This window comes from Anser cygnoides, chromosome 1, assembly GCF_040182565.1.
Source record: "Anser cygnoides isolate HZ-2024a breed goose chromosome 1, Taihu_goose_T2T_genome, whole genome shotgun sequence".
NCBI lineage: Eukaryota > Metazoa > Chordata > Aves > Anseriformes > Anatidae > Anser > Anser cygnoides.
Window position 1 is genome coordinate 159,631,495 of NC_089873.1, and position 8,121 is coordinate 159,639,615.

Here is an 8,121-nt window from a genome sequence, read left to right on the forward strand (position 1 = left end):
TATATCAAAAAATATATTAAAAAATAGAGACAAAAATCAGTGCTTTAATGCCAAGGTTATCTTTTAGTTTAAGAAAAAGAGCAGGAAAGAGAAAATGTCAAAACAATCACTGTTTTGAACAGTTCTGAGAAAACAGCGGAATTGAAATCAAAACACAATTTTTTAGAGCAAGTTTTATCTCTCAATCACCGCATCTCAGGTGTGAATTCTTAACACTTATCCTCAATAATTTTTGTACAGATTTTTCCTTTAATTCTGTACTTTCAAGTAGCTCTGAAATCTTATTTTGGCAATTTCATTATCTTTACCGAAAGAAATTCCATTCTATTATTCTAACCGATTTTACATTGTGTGTATCAGTATATATTTATTCAGACAACTTTTTGAGATTGTATTTTTCAAAGTCTGTAGCACAGACAATATTCTATTAAAATGGTGTTATTCACCAATTCATTATTGTAGTATCATATCAGTATACTGCAGTTTTTATTCAATAGTTGTCTGATGGGGAATAAACTACTTTTTTTGTGCAGTTTAAAATGACTTTACTAACCTCAAACTATCAGACTGTTTTTTTTATCATTTATGCATTTTTATTTTATGATAAACCTTTGCAAATTTCTTTTTATAGCAGTAAAGATAATAAACAAAAATTATGATACTTATGATTCAGTGTTTTCTCTAATGCTTTTCACTCTATAACACGTTAGGTGGAGAAAAGACACTTTTATTTCAGTAATGCTTTCACAGCTGTCTCCCATAAAATCCCCATAGAAAAGCTAATGATGCATATGTGGGACAAGCAGACATTGAGTTGGTTTGAAAACTGGATGAATGACTGGGCACAAAAAGTTGCAATCAGAGTCACAAAGTCTAACTGAAGGCCCATGACCAGAGGTGTTCTGTCTGGACATCAGGAATTTTTGTTTTCTCGTGAGGGTGGTTGAGCATTGGCAAAGGTTGCCCAGAGGGGTTGCGTAGTCTCCCTCCTGGGAGTTATTCAAAAGCCACATGGATATGGTCCTGGTCAACCAGATCTAGGTGGCCTTGCTTGAGCAGGGGAGTTGGTCCAGGTGACCTTCAGAGGTCTCTTCCAACCTCAACCATTCTGTGATTTTGTTCTCTCAGTTCTCATTTGGTAGATATTGCAAATCCCAAACCGATAGTCTGTCTCCCCTTTCGTGTTTGAGTAGTCCATCTGAAACTTGTGAAATATCAATACCTGGTACCTAACAGCCCAACTTTTAGGCATTGCAGTCATGATTATTGTGATGCCAAGGTCTGTTCCCATGGTTTGACTTCATTTATAGGATGACAGACTACACAGTACTGAGACACTTAAGGCTAATCGTCACTAAAAATTTGAAACTATCCTTTCATTTGTAAAGATGGGCTCTCCAAATAAGTCTCACATTGAATGACAATTGAGAAGAAATACATAAAAAAATATTCAGAGCAAAGGCTCAAAAGTGATGGCTACAGGTTAAAAGTTACGATTTTTTTTTCATTTTTTTCAGTCTGAATAAGAAAATTAGGGTATGATTTAATCAGGTGTGTTGATTTTACTGTGATTTTAGTTCAAACCCTCACGTAAAAGGAAAAAAAGTATGGGAGTACCTTGAAACTAGGTCTATTTGGAAATGGTATTTTAAAAATTGTACATTTCAGTGTTTTGATTTTATATGTAGTTAACTGCTTTCAGGTTCTTCAGCTTTTGGGACTGGCACATTTTTACCTGAACTGTAACATTCTTGAAGGAGAAACAAACAAAACCAAAGCACAGTACTGGACCAAAAGGTAAATTTATCTTTCAAATACTATAATTATTTTCACATAGATAGAACTGGAAATGTTTATGTCACTGTCCTGAAAAATCTCTATTTGTATGGTCTCATCTGGTCAGGGAAAATGTACATTCACAACAGATTGTTCACCTATTTTTTCCCAGTAATCTCTGGAGAGAGATACTTAATGAATCTCAGGGAAACTCGAGGAATAACCAACATGTAATCCCTTACTCTTTCATCTCTGAGTCTCCTAACATGGGTATAAGTGTACATAGTAGCTGGATTTTGGCCAAAATTCTGCCAGGAGAAGGTGATAATGCCACTCTATAGAAACAGCTGTAACCCTTTTGTGTTCAGAAAAGGGTATTTACTATATGTAGAACTAGCCAAAACCCTTAATAATTTCTGTGGTTCAATTATACAAAGGGAGAATTAGTGAGGTTATTTACATTAAATTGTTTCTATTTGAGTTAGTGATTAGGCAAGACTAAAGGCATTTCTTTTATGTGAATCATGGCTAAGATGGTTGAAGAAAACAGATGAGAAAATAGCTTGTTCGCTTACATAGCTGAAAGCTTATTAGAATTAAAATGTAAATATACTTATTCAAACATTTTATTTTTAATAGATCATAAAATAACAATTCACATCACTATATAATTATTGCCTTGGACTGTAAAATACTTAGATAAATGTGTTAATATATTTATAGCTTGTCTCATACCTTCCTAAAAATGCTTACCATTTGACAGACTCCACAAACACCTGTCATCTTGTCAGACTATGCTTTGCATTTTATCTTTTGTCTCTTCTTCATAAAATCTATGATTCTTAATGAGATTTCTCTTCAGAGAGATTAGAGCACTATAACGCTGTCATTCAGACAAGATTTTGCATCCTTTAGAAAAAGGATTCTATAATTTATTTTTATCTAAAACATCTCTAGTATCATTATAATTGGAAAAGGAAAACAGATCTTGATAAACACAAGTACCAATGTATTTGCAGATACCTAAATGCCTGGTTAAAAATTCAACTGGAAGCTTAAATTCCAGGTAATTCATTCATCAGTATCAAATAGAAGCAAATTGTAAAGTAAATTTATAGAACCTTATTGATTTTTGTTTTTCACCCAGTCAATCCTCTGACTTTATCTTGTCGTTACGTAAAGACTTAATTTTCTTTTCACATTATGTACTTTTATGCCCTCTGAATTCCTGTTCTGTATTCCATTTCAAGTATTTTTGATATTGTTGAAACAGTAGTTGTGATATTTAAGATCAAAAAGTCCTTTTTTAATAGGAATTAAATATACCCATCCTCTGAAGCACAAGTATTACAATGAGGTCATTTCACTCAGCATGGTGTAAACTAAGCACAATCTGCATTGACATAGCTTAAAATGAATATTGCTTATTTAAGGATAATGTTACACCTCATAACAACTCTGAAGTTGGAGAATGGGTTGTAAACAGAAGTGATCCAACTGGAATTTATGGTCGCTTGAGAAAATTAAACTTCCTTTGGCTTCAGAAAATGAAAGTGTGAAGTCTTTTCTCTTTGAAGAAAAATGATAATCAGAATTTCTTCACACTTCCCCCCAAAAGAAGAATAAAGCTGCATATAGACATGTAGCGTTACCACATCTCACTTTATGACAGCTACATCATGATGAGATAAAACAGCATTGCTATCACAGTCAAATACTATTTGCGCTGACTCCACTGAAAAATCTAGAAGACAATACCGCTGTAGTCATATGGTTGTATGACTCCATCCTAGAAAGTCTTGTTCGTTTTGTTTGGATTTGATCTTGATTTCTTTTCTCCTCAATGGGAAAAGGGCATGAATTGCTTACAGCTACTCTTGCTATACGTTTTTGTAAGGCAAGATAGAAAACATATACCTGTTAAGGAATAAAAAATTAGTGGGGATTGAGACATGATCCTTCCTGAAGGATCTGGCTTTACAAGCTTGCACTACAAAAGAAGTTGCAAAACCGATACTTATATTAAGTTTTAAGTATTAAGTTGTTCAGCCCTATCCTTGAAATCATTGTTTTCAAAGTATTCCTTGGGCAAAGCCTAGTGCTTCCAGTAATTTGAAAAGAAATAGAACTGATTTCATCTGTGGATACTCAGTTGGTCCCAACTAATTACTGCAATTTTGATTGTTGAAACTGATGAAGACTCTGAAGAAGAACATAAGAAAATTCACTTAAAATAATACTACACTGTATTAATAGCGTTCTTAAGAACATCTTGTAGAGAAATTAATATCTAGCCCAGGGAAGATTACCATCATGAGTTCAAACACAGCTTGCTATTCTTGGAAAAATAACATTGTTTATATTTTTCTGCATAAATAGATGATATACGCAGATCTTTTGTTGTTCTTCAGTACAAGATTCCAAGGTGAAAACAGTTTACACAACTTAATCATTTTAGTATTGAGTGAAAGTAGATTAAAGTTTAAAGTAGATTAAAGTTTAAAGTTCTAAAGATAAAAACAATAAACTAAACTAATTGATTCCAAGACCTCCTCACAAGGTCTACAATTTAATTTCAAGTATTGAATGTATGTGTATTCTCAATTGTTTATGAAGGGAAAATGAAAATTTGTGCTAGTGGTCAAAGGAGCTAGAACTAATTTTGCAAATTCTTCAGATATCCACAAGGAATTTTGTCCTGCCCCCCCCCCCCCCCCCCCCAAAAAAAAACACATTGTGGCATAAAGGTATGATTTCAGTTCACATCAGAAGACATTCTTCTCACTGCAGTACAGTTAAGCCCCACAAAGTGCCAAAAAACCTGCCAAAAAGTAATGTATTTACAAATTAGTTTTACATGTTGGCATTAGTTACTTGTCTGACCTTGCATTCAGGGCTTGATCTATCTGGAGGGGAACACGTAATGCCGTGCAAGGTTGTTTGGTTGTATGACTGACAACATGACTTTAAAATTTTGAACTGTTTGTATAGAAGCAAAATACAGAAGAGTACACTATCCCCAAGGGAAACATAGAAAACCACCTGTTGCTTCTCAGGTTTAAAGTCTTCCCTTCAAAGGTGTAAGCATCTGTTAAGGTGTAAGAAAAGGTGTAATCAGCTGTTTGAGTACAATTCTTACGTATACACGAACATTTTCCTCTCCAGTTTCTAACTTGCAGTGCAACATTTTTCATCGTACTCTTAGATCAGGATTCTGATTCTAACAATGGTTCCTAGTGCCAGTTTCCAGAGAAGAGAGAAGCAAACCAGTCCTGACTGCTTTGAATGAGATGGAGATAGCAAACAAATGTAAATGAAGAAAATAAACCTGTGGAAATGTTTTCAAGTAATTGTTATTGTCCAAAATCTTTAAATTAGTTGAAACCCTGAAAGTTAATTAATATCAACTTCGGTTGCATCACTAAATTTGAAGTAGTAAGGCAGACTTGCACCATTGCAGAGCCTCAGTCACAGTTTAAATTGACACTGTCTCTAACTCTACAAGAATGAAAGAGAAAAGCATATCTTCCTACCTTGTCAGCTCCTGGCAGACCTAAAGAAAAAGTTGTTAAAAGGTAATGTTTCTTAGGACATTTCACCAAATATGTAATATTTGGTAGTAACTAGACAACAAATGAAAGGGAAGATGAAACAGTAGAAGGTACTTGCATGGCCTTAATTTACATGGCGATTGACAATGACAATCTGCAATGGTTTATAAGGACCTGTGGACCTGTTGTTCAATCTTAACAAATACTTAAAAACATTCTTCAAAGTCAGCCTTACCTGCATGCACTTCAGCTTCTGAGGTTGTTTTACTTTTGTTGTTGCTTGTTTGTTTTTTGTTTTATTTTTCAGGGCTGGGAAGAAAGCTTAGAACCCATGTAAGTAACTTCACAGAAAAAAGTCAAGGTGAAGGAAGTACTCAAACTCCTCAACACTAAACAACTGTAGAACCCAGAAACACTTACCTGCCAGCTTCTGAACTTCAGTCACTGCTAAACTAATTCCCAGTAAAGTAGTACCACCAGGGTTCCACTGTATTGAGAAGGCACCACCAATGTAACTAGCTCATAGAGTCTCTAAAACTACTTTACAGAGACAATAGAAAACATGAAGAAAAACCAGCCTACTGAACACTGAGTTCATTTCACCATAGTAGAAAAACACCAAAAATAACCCAAGCCTCAAACTTCCCTAAGGAGACAATTCCCCCCAACTCCTCATGCTTCCTATATGCAAAGGTCAAATGATCCACACCTGGCAGATTTCACTTAACAAGGGTGGAGCCAAGAGACCTTGTGGAATAGGCTCATCTACCTGGCTTCAGTGTTTTAAGGTCAATTGCTCCTTATCGCTAAGAGAAATAACCTGACAAGGGGCTTAGTTGTTAGAGTTGACCTAATGAATTAACTGCAAAAGGTGCATAAGGGTCATATTTCTGTTAGTCATTCTGTGAGGAAAATTAGTACAGAGCCTGTTAAAATCGTAGAATCATAGAATATCCTGAGTTGGAAGGGACCCATAAGGATCATCAAGTCCAACTCCTGGCACCACACAAGTCTACCCAAAAGTTTAGACCATGTGACTAAGTGCACAGTCTAATCTCTTTTTAAATTCAGACAGGCTTGGTGCAGTGACTACTTCACTGGGGAGCCTGTTCCAGTGTGCGACCATGCTCTTGGTGAAGAACCTCTTCCTGATGTCCAGCCTAAACTCCCCCTGCCTCAGCTTAACACCGTTCCCATGGGTCCTATCACTGGTGATTATGGAGAATAGGTCACCTGCCTCTCCACTCCCCCTCGCGAGGAAGTTGTAGACTGCAATGAGGTCCCCCTTCAGTCTCCTCTTTTCCAGGCTGAACAGGCCCAGTGACCTCAGGTGCTCCTTATCATCTTCCCCTCCAGGCCCTTCACCATCTTCATCACCCTCCTCTGGACACTCTCCAACAGTTTAATGTCCTTTTTGTACTTTGTTGCCCAGAAAGAAAAAAGCTAAAGAAATGGTTGACTGCTCTGTCGAATCGTGTTCCTGGTGGAAAAATTCTGGGGACCAGATCTGGGGACTAGTGATTCTTTAAACATCACTCATTTTCTTCTTACTGCTGCTAAGCACTGAGCTGATGTTTTCACGAAACTCTTTTTCTTGCTTCTGCATAGTAATGGTCATCTCCAAGCCCAAGGTTATACTATCTGAAGCAGGAATATATTCTCCATGTGTGTAATGTTTTACATTAATCTGCAGTCAACTTCATCTTCCATTTTATTGCTTGGTCAGTCTCATAAGGTCCTTCACAATTTCCCCTATCCCTACCTCCTTTAATAACTTTATATAATCAGAAGATTTTCCACCCTTTACTCACTTTTCTAGATACATACATGCACAAAGCTGTTTAAATACATATGAAAATATTAAAATATCTTCGGAGACCTCTAGGTAACTTCCTTTCACTGTGATAACTTATCTTTAACTCCTACCCTCTGTTTTCTGTCTTTGCACCAACTGTTTTATCCACATAATGGAGTGTCATACATGTCCCATTCCCCCACAGCCTTCATTCCCATCTGGTAGCGATGACGGTATCTCTATGACTGCAATCATCATAAGATGTGGGAGCATAATGCTGCTGCCAGGTGCAGTCCTGTTCTAGTGTGAGATTCAGGCATACATTATGCAACTAATTCAGCTCCCAAAATCTCTGCCAAGAACAAACTGTGCCACCTGATGCCAGAGAGACACCCCAGCATGGTTCAGAGAGAGTATGCCTCAGCGAGAGTTCTCTATTTTAGAGTATGGCTTAATCCTTAGCTTGTTCAAAGCATTTTCACAGTGATTTTAGATGCTGCTGTTTGCCACTGTTTGTTCCCTTTATGAAAATTTGACCTATTGATTGCAATCAAGTCCACTTATTAAATTTGTTGTACAGTTTATATAATGAGTCCATTTATCAAAATAAGGTTTTGCTTGTTGTGAGATATTTCTCAATTAAAATGATTTATAAAGTCTAGCATACTGACAATAAAATTAAATACTTCAATGTAATGTTGTATACATAAGGCAAGGCACTGAATGTTACAGTTTAGTTTATTGGCATATACATACTGTTTTCTCTTGGTTTATATGCTAGCATTATTGCTTTTTGGCACAGATGGAATTTACAACAGATGCGGTTGTTTTACTTCCTTTACTTGCAAATATGTACATGATCAACAGGAAAATTTAACCAATATAGTATTTTCCTGTTACAGTTTAGCGGGATCATTCCCACCATGCAGGACAACAACAATAGTAGCAAATTTAGGAACTGAGTGTACTTAGTATATAAATCGTTCTTTATCTTTAAAT

At 36.0% G+C, this 8,121-nt stretch overlaps 1 long non-coding RNA gene across 2 annotated transcripts; it reads right to left on the bottom strand.

Annotated features, from left to right (window-relative positions):
• Window positions 1-1,949: 1,949 nt before the first annotated feature.
• Window positions 1,950-5,969, bottom strand: LOC106046368 (uncharacterized). 2 transcript variants are annotated; one of them, XR_010828681.1, is made up of 4 exons: window positions 5,748-5,969; window positions 5,563-5,648; window positions 4,819-4,864; window positions 1,950-3,693 (listed from the first exon to the last, which is right to left on the bottom strand). It is a non-coding gene; the product is annotated as an uncharacterized lncRNA (long non-coding RNA). The 2 variants fall into 2 exon arrangements; XR_001213200.3 differs by lacking the exon at window positions 1,950-3,693 and adding an exon at window positions 4,504-4,597.
• Between the last annotated feature and the right edge of the window lie 2,152 nt (window positions 5,970-8,121).